This window comes from Nothobranchius furzeri, chromosome 13 (assembly GCF_043380555.1).
Source record: "Nothobranchius furzeri strain GRZ-AD chromosome 13, NfurGRZ-RIMD1, whole genome shotgun sequence".
NCBI lineage: Eukaryota > Metazoa > Chordata > Actinopteri > Cyprinodontiformes > Nothobranchiidae > Nothobranchius > Nothobranchius furzeri.
The window spans coordinates 59,532,468-59,548,132 of record NC_091753.1 but is presented as its reverse complement, the minus strand read 5'-3'; the positions used below and the strand labels follow the sequence as shown (position 1 = coordinate 59,548,132).

Here is a 15,665-nt window from a genome sequence, read left to right as displayed (position 1 = left end):
TACTCCTGGAGCGCCCCCCACAGGGTGCCTTTGGGGACGCGGTCATAACCCTTCTCCAAATCCACAAATCACCTTGACCCCTCCATCACCCTAGCAAGGGTAAAGAGTCGGTCCACAGCTCCTCGGCCAGGATGAAAACCACATTGCTCCTCCTCTCTCTGAGGTTCAGCTATGGACCAGACCCTCCTCTCCAGTACCCTGGAGTAGACCTTTCCCAGGAGGCTGAGGAGTGTGATCCCCTGTAGGTGGAACACACCCTCTGGTGATGATGTTGCAGAGTATATTGTATTTATTTGGAAAATCTTAAAATGATTTTTTTGTGGCAACAAACCAGAGACGAGATCGCTCTGCTGCTTCACCTCTGACCAGAGGCGGATTTAGCAATTTGGGGGCCCAAGGCGAACACAGACATGGGGCCCCCTTCCACTAAATTTTTGACAATCTTATGTTTAACTGGATTTGTGAAACTCTCTCCTCTTCTGACACGAGTTATTTTCACTTTTCATTAGTCCTCCTCTGTTTTCCTGTCTTTCTCTCCCTTTGAGTGCGTTCTCTTTCCTGTCAGTGCTCCCGTGCTTTTGCCTTTCTTGTTTTTTCTTCTATTTTCCATTTTGGGCCACGTTTTCCTCCCTTTAAACATTTTCCATTGTCTTTCCTTTTCTGCTTCCTTTTGATGTTTACATCGAAAAACGACGTCCCTTTCGGAAGTGAAGATAAAAGCTTTTATGAAGCGAGCTGCTTCTTTCTCTTATTGGAGCCACGAGGATGACTCCATGTCATTCTTCATGTTTTCACTATCGCTTCGAGTTTGTTACGAACGCTCCCGCCTCTCTTCTTCTTCTCATTTGTGGTCTCATGGCACTTGGCAAACAACAATTTGGTGCATTACCGCCACCAACTGGATTGGAGTGGAATGACTACCAATCACTTCCTGTTTGTGCATCGCCGTCTTAAAGGAATAGTCCATTGTGCCATTAACAGAGGGGTGCCAGCAGTCAGGGCTAGGGGGCCCCCCATCATAAGGGGGCCCCCATCATAAGGGGGCCCCAGGCAGCCATGGACCTATGCCTAATGGTAGAACCGCCTCTAAGTCTGACCTCACATGACCCCGTTACCCTGCAGGCCAGCTGCCTGGAAGAGTTTGTGTTAATAAATAATCTTAATAATGTGTGCAGCAACCCTAACAGAAAAAACTACTGAAGGAAAACCGTGTTTAAAAACTGGAAAAGTTTGAATAAAAAGTTAAACATTTCTGTGTTCCTGCTCAGCATTATTTTATATTATAACCCTCGTTGCCCCGATAAATAAAAACATCAAACACAATTATTGTTTCTTTGTTTGTTGGTAAGAAACGCTTCTTAATGTGATCAGAAACGTTTAATTATTGTTAATGTACAGTTGTACAGTTGTTTTATTTTCAACGCTTAGGTCACGAGCAGGTGTGTAAGGCATTTCATACTGTGTATGACTGTGTATGTGACAAATAGAATTTGAATTTGAATTTAATTATTGTTAAAATGACAGAATTTCCAATGACTAAAGATGGAGCAGGTTATGATGTTCTGCAGCCGTTTGAGCCGAAGGTCTCAGACATGTTGCTGGAAGCGACCACCGTGCAGCACAGTCACCAAATTACACCAGATTAGGACGATAAATCACAGGAAGTTTCCTCCTGGTCTCAAACATCAGATTAACAAATAAAAAACAGGACACACCCGCAGGCGTCAGCCTCAAGACAGGAAGTGCCTCCATATAAACAGGAAACTGGTTTATTTATCTGATTCAGATAACCCCCCCCCCCACACACACACACACACACACACACACACACCGAGCGCTTATATAATCTGATGTGTCAGAATAAAAACTATCTGAGATTTAAGGGATTAAAATATTTGAATAAATCTGAATCCAAACTCGTTGGTTACAGAAGTTTTCCTTCCTCTCAATCCGTCTCGGCGCTCCGAGGGAAGTTCTCGCTCCTTTTTTACGTCAGAGCTTCCTCACAAGCTGAGCTCTGGACAGCACTTGAAGCTGATCCCGACCCCACCCACAGGAAGCCGATGATGAAGACCATCCATCATCTGACTACGCAGATAAAGGAAGACTTCCCTTCCCTGTAGTGACGTGTTCTGTCCTTGTGTCAAATTCAAACACCTGAAACTCCACAAAATATTTCCAGATCCAGTCAATGATTGAGTTCAATAATTTATGATCATTAAACAATCAGACGACTTGGCTTCTGTTTGGGAGGAGCTAGCGGCCCAGCGGCCCGCCCCTGCAGCACACAGGAACAAGTGGCCGCTGCGTTCCTCAGGTGTACACCTGTGCATGCTGAGTAAGTTGATGCTACACCTGAGTCTGGCGGGTGTGTGTGACCCACTGTGGGTCACACACACACCCGCCTGAGGGGCCAGCTCATGGTGGAGCTGGGCATTAGGGACAACAGATCTTATGACGTCCCCTGCAGCTGTCTCTGCTGTGTAACGTGCAGACAGGAGCTATTTGGACAGAGCGCGTCCTGCAAGCAGCTCAGGTCAGGTCAGGTCATCAGAGCAACGGCCCACCAGTCCAGCCAGGACCAGGCTGTACAGGGAAAAAGCGTGACCATGTGGTTGTTTTTGTGCTGGAAACAACAAGAAAAGGCATCAAATCCTACTGAAATCACATTTTAGAGGAAGCAGTCTGTGGTTCAGCAGCGACTGCTGCAAACGTACAACATGGTGGCAGGTCACGCTGCAGACACTTCCCATAAACCTGAGTGAACACTCAAGTGTTTGTGAGCAGCAGCTGGCATGTTGGAGTAAACACAAGCTGCAGCTGTCCTACTGAAAGGCTCTGCGTTTAAACAGCGCTCTATTGTTACGCCTCCAACGTCAGCAGAGTGGCGTCTGCAGGATGCTCCAGCCGCAGCAGCCAAGAGTCACCTCACCAGGTCAGGAAACTAAAGAAGACCCGCCGAGGAACCACGAGGAGCCATGCTGCAGGGGTTTTACTCCATAACCCATGGAGACCACCTGCTGTGTTTTCATCAGCCAGACTCCTCCTGATACCTTCCCTTCCTCCAAAAGCAGCGTCACGTTTGCAGCCGTCAGCATGGTCAGACATAACGAAGCTCATTCACCCACCCTACCTGTTCTCAGGGTTTCTCCTCCTGCTGGTCGACCTCCACCTGCAGAAACTTCACTTCTCCTCTAATCTAGTCTAATCTAATCCAGCAACTCTTTCATCTCTAATGTCCTTCCTGCTACTTCCGTTAACTTCTTCTGTGGTTTTGCTCTGAAGGTCTCCACCCTGTCTCTGCAGCTGAAGCCTTTTGCCCCGTGCCACCCGTCAGCTTGTTGCTCCCCTCACTGAGACTCAGACCTGGCTCAGACCCATGGCATCTCCTGGAGGGAGGCATCCAGCTTCCTGATTGGCTGCAGGTCACAGAGATGCACCCATATTAGGGCAGAGGGAGGCGGGGCAACGTGACTATAGGAGGGTGGAGAAAAACCATAAAGTTTGTGACATTTCATGATGAGGTTTGAGAGGATTACAAATGATAGGATATGAAATATGAAATCATCTAAATATGGTGGCTGTTTTGCAAGAACTTAAAATGAAACGGTGGTAAGCTGTGTTTGGCTGAAAGAGCAGAGAGTTATCAGTGTTAAAGTCAGAGTTGTTGCTCTGGATGAGGCTCGTCTTCGTCTGCATGGGTCTGAGAAAAGGGCCGAACTTCACAACTTAAAATCTGATGATAACAATAATAATAACAACAATAATAATAATAATAATAACAATAATAATAAGCATAATACATATTTTTTTACCGTGTCCTGTCTGGCTGCGAAGCAAACAGAATTGATGTCTGAATGCTGGTGACAAGCCTTACAGATTTACTCAGGTGGAGCATCAAAGCGTCTGCTTTTAATGTCACGCCTGATACTTAAAACTTTATTGTTATTGTTTTTGATGCTTTATAGTCCAGACACGAGACAGAGGTGAAAGAGAAAGGAAGAGACCAAAGGAAGGGGGGAGGGTCTTCCACAAAAACAAACAATCAATGATGAACAAGAGTCTGCTTCTAGACCTGCAGAAGAGGGACACACAGCAATACATCAGGAGCAAGCTATCACCGCGTCAACCTGATGGTGAAATATAAAATCAACACTGTTTAACTGAACAATCACGATAATAAATCACAGTGCATTTAGTGCCAACCACAGCCTTAAGACCTGTGTTGAACGTGCCCAAGTCCATACTTATGAGAGCACCATGTGAGCACCTGTGTGTGTACACGCGCTTGTTTATGTAAGGTTTCTCTATAGGAGCGTCCAACAGAGTGTGAGGGACCACAGATCCGCCCCCCAAAGATGTGTAGGAGACGGGGGGAGCTCCAAGTCCCAGATATCCAGGAGCTGCCCCAGAACACAGGAACCCCAGGCCCCCACCCATACCTACTCAGGGGCATTATTATTAATAATATATTATTAATAATATTATTTTTAATAATACTAATACTAATAACAACAACAATAATTATAATAATTATACTATTATTAATAATAATAATAACAACAACAATAATAATATATTAATAATAATAATAATAACAACAACAATAATTTTAATAATATGCTAATAATATTATTATTAATCATGGTATTAATAATAATAATAGTAATAGTTACAATGATGGCAGGTTTCTGATGAAGGTACTAATCCTGATACTCCATCTGGATGCTTTAAGACCAGAAGTGGTTTAATGTGAGAAAATCCACACAAAGTTAATGTTTGATAATGTTGAAAAAGTGATTTGATATTAAAATCTATATTCTGTTTATTTGTTTATCCTGATCTGGACAGGCTTTGAAGCTGTCCGTCTCTGGGAGTGAAGTATTTTTATCTCACAGAGCTGAAAACAGAACCATGGGGCTTTGGATCTCGTTTTGGAAAAGCTGCTGATGTTTCTGCTGAGTTCTCCTTTCATCCGTACGATAAAACCAGAAAGGCTTCATTCATCCCAGAGGAAACCCACACCTGGTGTGAGTGCACAGTTTAGTTAGAAGGACCATTTAGAGTGATTGTTGCTGACGCCACCAGCAGAAGAAACGATGCTCAGCGGGTCTAAACAGGTTCACACAACCATCACGAGTTATTCGTGTGAGAAAGATGGAGCATCAAACACGGAAGACGTGACTTCACTTTGCTTTCCACAGTTTTACACTAAATTCATCCTCTGCTGAGAAACAACGGTTCTGTAGCTGTTTTGGTCAAATACCCACAACAGCATCACGTGTGACCGACCGCTCATGATCTGGTTTTTACAGAGACTACGTTTCCACTCCAGAAAACCGAGGTGGCGTTTTGGGCCTGAAGCGGACCGACTCCCACAGCCGAGCCCTCTCTGAGGTTAGGGTTCTGCCATGGAGGTCAGAAGGAGCTCCATCACCCAGAGGGAGCCACTGTGCCTCCTCATCAACAGGAGTCTGCGTCTGAGCAGGACACCTGCTCTGCAGGTTTTCATGGATCAGAACCCTCCTGGTTCTGGAGCGAGGGCGTTTCCTTCCTGACGTGTTGCCTAGGCAACCCCGTCTCATAACAGAGGGAGAGGGTGTGAAAGATTGCACTCAAGCAGAGAGGCTTGAAACGTGTCGTTTGGAGACCACCTAGGGCTCTGATGTGTGATGACCCGCGGTCAGCTGTAGGACCACCCAGCTGCACCGGGGGCTGTTGGGGAGGAGATGCTGTCAGTGCAGATCAGCCAGCCAGCCCCGCGTCAGCTAGCAGCTCATTGTCTCATCCAGCTCCCACACAAAGCCAGGATTTAGAGCCGGGGAGGTCTGGGACCTGGACGAGGGCTGGACTGGGCGGGGCCGGAATACGAGGGGCGGGGTTTACACATTTTTCTATGAAATGATGATTTGTGTTGGATTATTCTGGGACTGATGATGAACAGGAAAGACCGGAGCAGACGGTCCGTGTTGGGTCGGGGTGGGGTGTCACCGCAGACCACAGCTGTTACCTCGTCAGCGCCTAAACGGGCCCGGAAACCGGAGCCGGCTGTGGGTATGCACGAGTGTGTAGAGCAGATTTCAACACACTCGTGGAGGGGCTTCCTGCATCGGGGTGGGTGGGGGGTGGGGGGGTTACGACAAACAACTGTGCACACACACTCACACCTAAGGACACTTTAGAGAAATCAATGACTGTCATGTTTTTGGACCCTGGAGAAGCCCGGAGGCTGGGACGTGAACCCCGTACCTCCTTGCTGCAAGGCAGCAGCGCTACCACTGCTCCACTGTGCAGCCTTTGTTATCAAATCAAGTCATTCAGTGTTGTTTTTCACACCCTGAGAAAAGACCAACCAGCTTTTGTTCAGACCATCATCAGCTGCTGGTGAACCGGGCCCACTCCAGGGCAGCTGTGGGCTAACCCTAACCGTTAGCATTTGTGGGAACAACAAAAAGTTTCTGTGGTTTGCTGCACTAAACATAAAGTCTGATCTGTTTTGCTCAATGGCTCTCTGTCAGTGGTAATTCAGGCACTTTTTAATGTGCACGTGCCAAAAATGTTCAAAGTTTAACGAGAGCGGTGTTGCGTTTGCTGCAGTTTTTGCGTTTCGTCTCCAAAAGCTCGGTGAGAGTAAGAGAGTTGCTGCGATAAGTCAACACCACGAGGATGGATCACAGCGAGGGCTTCGGCCATTTCTAGAGTTTATCCACACAAAGTTAGGAACCATCGTCATCCTACTTCCAGACAGCTTCGTGAATGATTGGAAGAGGAGGTTTTGTATCCTTCAGAACTGATGTGCTAGCAGCTAGCAGCTAGCAGCTAGCTCACCATTGCTACGGTTCAGAAATCAACGCATTCTCCTGAAATTTCACTTTACTTCTTACAAAACAAACTTTCATTCATAAATATTTAAACGTGTGAATTTTATGGTACAGATAGTTTACAGGGAAGTTGATTATTTACATAAACATCATGAGCAGCAAATGCACCTCGTGCCCATCCAGGGGTCGCACCTGGATGCAGGATTTTAGTAACATTCCTGCAGAAATAGATCAACGTTTTGGTTTATAACTGATGTAAACCAGCAGCAAAACACTTTCATCTTGGCTGCTTTTGGACTAGCTGTTAGCTCGTCAGTCCTGTAGGATGAAAGGAGATTGTTCAGGAATCTTTTTGTTAACCATGATGTCTACACAGAAACGTTGTTGCTGCTGTTGCTGCAGGTTAGGTGACTTTCAGTAGAGCTTCTGTAACAAACAATCCTCTTCAGGCGTTTTAAAACATGAAATAAAGCAACAGAAGGATGCTTTGGAGTAAATATCTCCAGTTTTTCAGTTGTCCAGACGAGCATCCGCCATGATGAAGTCACAACAGATCTCTGAAAAGATTCAAATCTGAGCAGGAATTTACTCAAGTAGCTCAAGACACAAGGGCAGAATTCACCACTTCACACACAAGTTCAAAAACCCACTTTTCAGCCATTTCTAAAGCTCTGCCTGCTGCTAATTCACATTTCTGCTTTACCCATGCTGTATGCAGGTTGTCTTGCGCCATGTTGCAGAGTAACAATTCAGTCTGACCTGCATCAGAGGAGGGCGTCCAGGTGACCCTGAATATCCCACGCAGACACTCACACATGGTCCAAGATGCCAAAGGAGCAACCACAGCTGTGGAACAGCCCGCGCTCAGGCCGTGGTGCTGGGAGACCTCTGCTGCAGGGGGAGGCAGGTGGGTGGGTCAGGGGTTGGTGCTGTTAGAGTGGTCTGTAGGGAGACCGAGCTACTCCATCAGCGTGGATCCCAAATGGACAGAAAATGAGGGTAGAGACCTCCCATGGGCGGATGGAGAGGGACTGTCTCAGCTTAGCATCGCTAAACGGATCAGTCATTCTTGTATCGTCTATGAAGAGGTGTGTGTGTGTGTGTGTGTGTGTGTGTGTGTGTGTGTGTGTGTGTGTGTGTGTGTGTGTGTGTGTGTGTGTGTGTGTGTGTGTGTGTGTGTGTGTGTGTGTGTGTGTGTGTGTGTGTGTGTGTGTTAATAAAGGACGGACACACACAATGAGCTGTAACAGAATAGGAGTGTATTAGCAGTAGTGGACAGTCAGCAGTGTGCCGTGACCCGTTGTAAAGCCCGGCTCCATTGTCTGCTGCTGCTGGAGGCTTTATCTGCAGCCCGGCTGGACTCGTCCCCGGCTGGACTTGTCCCCGTCCCCGGCATGGACTCGTCCCCGGCGTGGACTCGTCCCCGGCGTGGACCCGTCCCCGGCTGGACTCGTCCCCGGCTGGACTCGTCCCCGTCCCCGGCATGGACTCGTCCCCGGCGTGGACTCGTTCCCGGCTGGACTCGTCCCCGGCGTGGACTCGTCCCCGGCTGGACTCGTCCCCGGCTGGACTTGTCCCCGGCATGGACTCGTCCCCGGCTGGACTCGTCCCCGGCTGGACTCGTTCCCGGCTGGACTCGTCCCCGGCGTGGACTCGTCCCCGGCTGGACTCGTCCCCGGCTGGACTTGTCCCCGGCATGGACTCGTCCCCGGCTGGACTCGTCCCCGGCTGGACTCGTTCCCGGCTGGACTCGTCCCCGGCGTGGACTTGTCCCCGGCGTGGACTTGTCCCCGGCGTGGACTCGTCCCCGGCTGGACTTGTCCCCGGCGTGGACTTGTCCCCGGCGTGGACTTGTCCCCGGCGTGGACGGGTCCAGACTCTGACAAACATGCATCAGCCTCAGGGACCAGAACAAGACTCAAACGTTTAAACGTCCTGTCTAATGTTAACACACACATGTAAACACTTTTATGATTTCTACATCCACATTAAAGCTAAAAGTAAATAAAACAGGCCCTCGCCACCAGGGGGCAGGTTTCTGATGAAGGCACTAATCCTGATCCTGCATCTGGAGGCTTTAGGGCCACAAGTGCTTTGATGAGGATTCACAACAATGTTATTAGGAGTTAATTCTGGGTGAGGAACATTTGTAAGAAGTAATCATTTAATTAGAATTAGTTGATAAAAACGGCTCGACTTTAAGGCTGTTGGGCTCAAATGTGACGTGTTTGTGGCGTCATGCTGGCTCGTGCGGCTCCTGTTGGTTTATATGCAAACATTAAAAAAAATCTCACGATCTCACAATAATGACTAAAACTTCACCAGTGGGAGGTAATGTTGTTCATCGTGGATGCTGCGAGCAGTGTTGGGAGTAACGCGGTACAAAAGTAATTAATTACTGTAACGCATTGCTTTTTGCTGTAATGTGGTAATGTAAGGCATTACAGGGAAAGAAAATGGTAATATTTACTCGGTACAGTTGTCAGTAACGCGGTAATTACAACGCATTTTCAAACCCAGAATCAAGATGTGGGTTTCCTAAAAGTTCAAACTGCAGGAAGCCTGAAAAAAGATCCAGTATCCTCATATATGACGTCATTTATGGACTCAGCTTTGCGGGCATTCTCTGAGCAGAGAGGACGCAGCGGTAACGGCTCAAATACTCCAGCTGCGTCCTGCGCGCGGCCGCTGTTATATTCACAAAATCGCTCCACCTAAACAAAGTCATTCACCTGCGATCGTTTATATCCGCCCGTATTCTCTGGTACTTCATGTACTTTTCAGCTGAGTTCATAATCTGTGCCCCGGTGATTTCGACTCATTGCTGCTGGAGCGCAGCGCATATTAAGCTTTTATTTATTTATTTGTGTTCGGTAGATCCCTTTGGCTGATTAGTTAGAAAGTAGGAAATCTAGTTTACAGTTTTTCTGGAAGACGGAGAAAACATGCAGCATGCAGGAAGGTTAGAGAGAGAAAGGGCCGGAAGTTATTCACATAAAACCAAGAAAATAGGAAAAAAGTAGGTAGATTCATCCCCAACACACATTTTTACCAGTGAAAAGAAATAATATATAAGCATTTAATATTTATACATGTGATAGAATCAGATCACCCCAGAAGTCAGTCCCACATCCAGGGCCGTATCAAGGCATTTGGGGACCAAGGCAAATATAGGCTTGGAGCCCCCACCACCTCACTCCCTGCTCAGTTAATATAAGACCTAGTCCACACGTAGCCGGGTTTTTTGAAAACAAATATCCGCCCCTCCAAAAACTTGCATCCACACCACCGCGTTTTAAAAACGAACTGTGTCCACACGTACCCGGATAAATACGTTGTTAAGGACATGCCAGACCTGTAGGCGGCAGTACTTCCCCCGTTCTTAACCTCGTCCTTCGTCTGTGGTCTTCCGCAAGGATCAGTAATTCCTCTTGCAAACACAAACAAGCAGAAAGCGCTTGGACAATTGATAAAGCGAGCGCAGCTCTGAGGGCATCCATGATGTCGGCTAGTGTAAACACAGGTCGCACACGTGATGTCAGCATTTTTTGTCGCGGAAAGTGACGTTGCGGACCTTAAAACTCCGGTTTTGTCCGTCCACACGCAGACACCCAAAACGGAGAAAACGCAGATCTTCACTTTGGCCGGAGTTTTTAAAAAGATCCGTTTTTGTGTGAAAAAACTCCGTTTTCGTGTGGATGACAGGCCAAAACGTAGAAAAATATCTACGTTTTGGCAGATCCCCGGCTACGTGTGGACAGGGCCTGAGATGGCAGCGTGCTGAGAGTACAGATTGTTGTTGCTTTTATTTAGTAAACAATCATTTTAAAGCACTGTTATTATATCTGACTGTTTATAACAGCAATCCTAGTTCAGACACCACATCACCTTCCACATATATGTCATGAGCTCACTGAGCGTCACATGACCAGATTCATACTGAAGTTATTTTGGTGAAAGTAACTTAAAATAATGCAAAAGTAGTGTAATGCCTTGCATTTTAAAATCAGTAATATTGTAATGTAATCAATTACTTTAAAATGAGGGTAACAAGTAATAAATAATGCATTACAGTTTTGAAGTAACTTGCCCAACACTGGCTGCGAGTCCCTGCAGCAGGTACTTTGAGAGCCGACTGATTCCAACAGACCAAGCAGCACCTGGGAGCGTTCCTCTGCCACATCATCAGTGTTAACGTGCTCCATCATTTTCTACAACGACTTTCCTTTTGTTCGACCTGTTTGACTCCTCCTGCTCTGCGTTAGCCCCTCGTTTCCATCCTTCTCCTCGCACCGGGCTCTCATCCAGCCAGGGGCTTCTTTGTGTCTTCAGCTGTGCTTGGAGGACATTTACTGTTGAGGATTGGTTTTGTACTTTGTGAAGCTAAAGCAGACGTCTGCTGTTGCCTTCTGTATCCACCGATTTTCAGATTTGCAAACATGTGAAGACATTTATTTTGAAAATACATGCCTTCCTTCATGTTTTTAGGAAATGCTAAAATGCTTTTTGCTCCACCTTACGTGGTGAGAGTACGTGACGTTCCATCGTCCTCCGGGCTCACAAACACAGTTTTGAGCTACTTGGCTCGGCGAATCCTCCCAAGAACAGAGCAGTCGATGGCTGAGTCACTGAGGATGGAGCCAACGTGTGAACACACAACCACGCTACGCCACGCTAACACCCTGAGAATGCTGTGGGCTTCACGCAACGTGACTCAGAAGATCAAACGGGGTTCTTCTCATCAGGCCCACTCAGCTGAGCTCTGAAAGCTTCTACGTTTCATCTGCAGCTTCCTTCTTCTTCTTCTGTCCTCTGAGGAACGGCTCGCTTTAGGCCAATCCTCACAGTTTTCTAGTTCTGCTGTTTGGAGCAAAAATACAGAAAAAGCAGCATATCACCGTAGTTTGTGTTTTAGACACACTTCTCTCCAACGTGATGCGTGATTTACCCAGCATGCTTTTGGTCAGTGGGAGGAAACCCCCGCGTGCATAGGGACAACACGCCAAGTCCGCACGGAACGGTCTCAGCTGGAATTCAGTCCCACAACTTTCCTGCTGTGATGCCCCGGTTCTGCCAGCGGCACCGTCATGCAGCAGGTGAACGTTCATGTTTGTCCTGCAAACAGACTGAGAGCTTCATTTCTGGGGAACCCGTCATTAAAATGGAGTGAAATCATGTCCAGGACACGTTTTCTCTATTAAATGTGCAGAAAAGCACACAATGAAACTGAAACGGTCCCAAACAGGACCTGGACTAGAAAAGTCTGTTTAGTTGTTGGTCTTATAAAGTGAATTCAGTCCGTTTTTAGATGTTTTAAATATACGTTTCATTTCTTAACCATGTGTAGGGATCTCAGGATGTAACCCTTAAAAGCTTTTGGTTGCTTTAAAAAAACTTTTCCCCATTTCTTTTTTTATTTAGTTATCCTTGTCAGTAATTTTATTCTTTATATGTTATTATATTATTCTTTATGTTCAGCTTTATATGTATATTTATATATGTATATAAAATATAATTTTTTAAAATCCCTGTACTGCATGCGTGTACACACACAGGTGCTCTCACAAGTATTGACACGTACCCTAAGGCTGTGGTTGGCACTAAATACACTATGAATTTTTACCGTGTGCCTTTCAGCAAACATTGTTAGTGGTCTATATCCTAGCTACAGCTGAAGCTTCATTGCTCCACCCGTGAGAGTAAAACGGTGAAGCTTCGACACTCAGAGTAAATTATTCTGATTGCTTTCCAGCCGAACAGGACGGGGAGAAAAGTAGCTTGAGATAATTTTAGAGCCGACGATTTGCTTCTAACTCACCGTTAGCATTGTTAGCCCAACATTAGCCGCTAGCTCGCCTCACCTGATATGAGTAAAGCAAAAAGATGCAGTGGTTTCTCAGGGGAAGTAGAAATCTTTTCTGGGTCGCTCCTGTTAACTGGCTTTGGACCTTTAAACAACTCCAGTGTGGAGAACACATAAATGCATATCCTCACAACAGGGCTTGTGATCGGGATGTCATCACCGACGCGTTCGCCCTGTTGGAGGCGTGTGAGTCGTTACTTGTTGACTGTTACTGCTGTAAAGTTAAAGTTAAAAGTTAAAGTCCCATTAGTTGTCACACACACTGATGTGTGTGCGATCCCCTGGGGGAGCGGTGAACTGCAGACACGGCTGCGCTCGGGAACCATTTGGCGGTTTAACCCCCCAGTCCAACCCTTAATGCTGAGTGTCAAGCAGGGAGGCATTGGGTCCAATTTTTTTCTAAGTCTTTAGTATGACCCTTCCAGGAACTGAACCCTGATCTCCCAGTCTCAGGGCAGACTCTCTACCACTAGGCCACTGAGGTGGTAACAGCGCTCAGTCTCGTTCTGTCGGCTTAAATTAATCTGTTATTCAGTTGATCGGTTTTCTTACACAACTATAGTAAGTCGGTGTGTTGTGGGTGACACACGTGATCATCAGGAGAATAAAGGCGGAAAACAAGCTAAATTTTCACCGTTTTCCTGCTTAGAGGCAAAACCACGGAGACCAAGTAGCTAGCTTAACAAAGTCTCATCGGATCGCGGCTATGAGGCGACCAAAACCATCACCTTCCGGATTATTTTCATTCTGCTAAGTTACAGATGGTGTAGGTTTCTATACATCGTTTCTTTCCTTCAACTGCCACACACACACACACACACACACACACACACACACACACACACACACACACACACACACACACACACACACCAGTGAGCTAATGCAGGAGCGCTGACACCCATCACAACTTCTGCTACACTTGTTCTGTAGGATGATAATTTTGACTGTTTTACTAGAAAACCCAACAAATAAACGTTTACCTCTCATCCGGACGTTTACATCCGCTCACACCACAAACAAGAAAACTGAAAATGTCCATCATGCTGAACTGCAGCAGCAAGAATATGTCATCGGTGCTCCAGTCTTGGGTCATTCATGTGGATAAAAACCATTAATAACGCTGATTGTGTCCGCACACCGGTCCCCGACGTCTTTATTTAACGTATTCCTGTCTATGCTGCATCCTTTTGGGGATTTTATGTTATTTAACACTTTCATTCACACAAATCCGCTTCTTCTCTGGACAGAACCGTTTGTTTCACGTTTTATTTACGCTCGCCAACCTTCCAACGTGTCCGGGCACATCCCAGAATGCTGTGCGTAATCACGTGTGCTCACAAGCCCTATAGAAGGGCATGCTCTTATTGTGAAGGAGGTGAGTTTTGGCTGTTAAAGGTTGACTATGGAACACAGTCTGGTGAACTGTTCAGGGTGGTACTGCAACAACAGGACCAGTTTTCCAGCCACTGGGATGTTGGGTTACTGCTGACACGTCCAGCAGCACGATCAGACACAAGTCGTGCAGGATGAGGACTCGTTTCTACTAGAAGTTCATTTTACAACATTATTTACCGTTAGAACGTCGTCTGGGCTCAGAATCAGCTGTTTGACTTGTCAAGTCTGCCATTTTGCAGTCCCTTGCTGAGCGGACTTTTTAGCACGACAGTGCCCTCTAGTGGCTGGTAGATGTCAGCATAAACACAGCGTCGTGCCCGACAGACTAAAGATTTGATTATTTACCTTTTTAAATGTAGCTTTTAAAGGAGAAACGGTGCATCCATTCTGCCCGCGGAGGTATTATTAGTTTTTGAATATAGTTTTTTATTAAAATGCTTCATATTCTAACTTTAAGTCTACCTGAGGAGAGGAAGAGAGAGAGCTTTGCACTTCTCCTAGTTGGAAGTTCACCATTAAAAAGGTCGAGACAGCAAACACCTTTTCTCGTCTCTTTCTTGCCAATTTAGAGCTTTTTTCCTGCTGGTGTCCAGTTACAAACGCCGGTGCTGCAGCGTTAGCTCTGAGCTGATAAACTGATATAAACGGTGACGAAGTCCAAATGACTTTGTTAGCCTTTCACAACGTTACAACAACAACAACAACAATAATAACACTCATATACAATTGTTGTTTCTATTGTTTTAAATGAACAAAAATGCTTTTTTTCCCTTGATATGAAAAATAAAGGCTTAAATGTGCATTAACATGGAGAAATGGCAGCACCTGAGGCAGGTACTTCACTCTGAGTGTTGTTGGTGATAACTACAGGTATTACTTATTAGGAAACTTGCTACTCTGAGGTATTTCAGCGATCACGCTGCGGATTCTGAGTAAATCTATAAAAACTGGTGTTTTAATCCTCAGGTTCACTAAAGCGTCTAATGTTTTAAAGAACCCCAGCGACTGAAGCAGGCGTCAGAGATTTAAACCGCTCCATCACATTCAGACACGAGGCATGAGAGGATCTGACGGACCTCCTCAGCTCGGCTCTGCATGACAAAGAGCTGAGAGTCAGAACGTAAAAAGCTTCGTTTGGGTCAGAAAACTTTAATGAGAGTTTTTACATGTCAGTGTTTGTAAAGGACGATAAGGTAAACAACAACAAAACATAGTTTTGTGAAAACCAGAGACCAGAGAGCTGAAGGAGTTTGAAAAGGTGCTTTAATCCACGTCCATCCCAGTTTTCCTCCTGCTGATCCAGGATTGTTTCTGTGACCGACGACGCGTCAGAATCCGTTCATCTGAGATTCAGCAGCTCGTCTCCTCAGGATGAAGAGTCGGAAGCTGCTGCTGCCTGAGGGCAGAGGAGGAGTTCAGACTTCAGGAAACGCCCATCCATCCATCCATCCATCTGTGCATCCGCCCATCCATCCATCCATCCATCCATTCATCTGTGCATCCGCCCATCCATCCATCCATCCATCCATCCATCTGTGCATCCGCCCATCCATCCATCCATTCATCCATCCATCTGTGCATCC

At 46.3% G+C, this 15,665-nt stretch overlaps 1 protein-coding gene and 1 long non-coding RNA gene across 2 annotated transcripts in view; both read right to left on the bottom strand.

Moving 5' to 3' along the window:
* prx (periaxin) overlaps positions 1–3,275 on the bottom strand; it is a 51,485-nt gene extending 48,210 nt beyond the window's left edge. Inside the window, exon 1 of the mRNA XM_015950708.3 lies at positions 3,134–3,275. The gene's annotated coding sequence lies outside the window, so the exon portion shown is untranslated. The remainder of the gene's footprint in view (positions 1–3,133) is intronic.
* A 12,053-nt stretch (positions 3,276–15,328) lies between these two features.
* The window catches only part of LOC139062553 (uncharacterized), a 1,855-nt gene continuing 1,518 nt past the window's right edge, over positions 15,329–15,665 (bottom strand). The window contains exon 2 of the long non-coding RNA XR_011516104.1: positions 15,329–15,478. This is a non-coding gene — a long non-coding RNA (uncharacterized lncRNA). The remainder of the gene's footprint in view (positions 15,479–15,665) is intronic.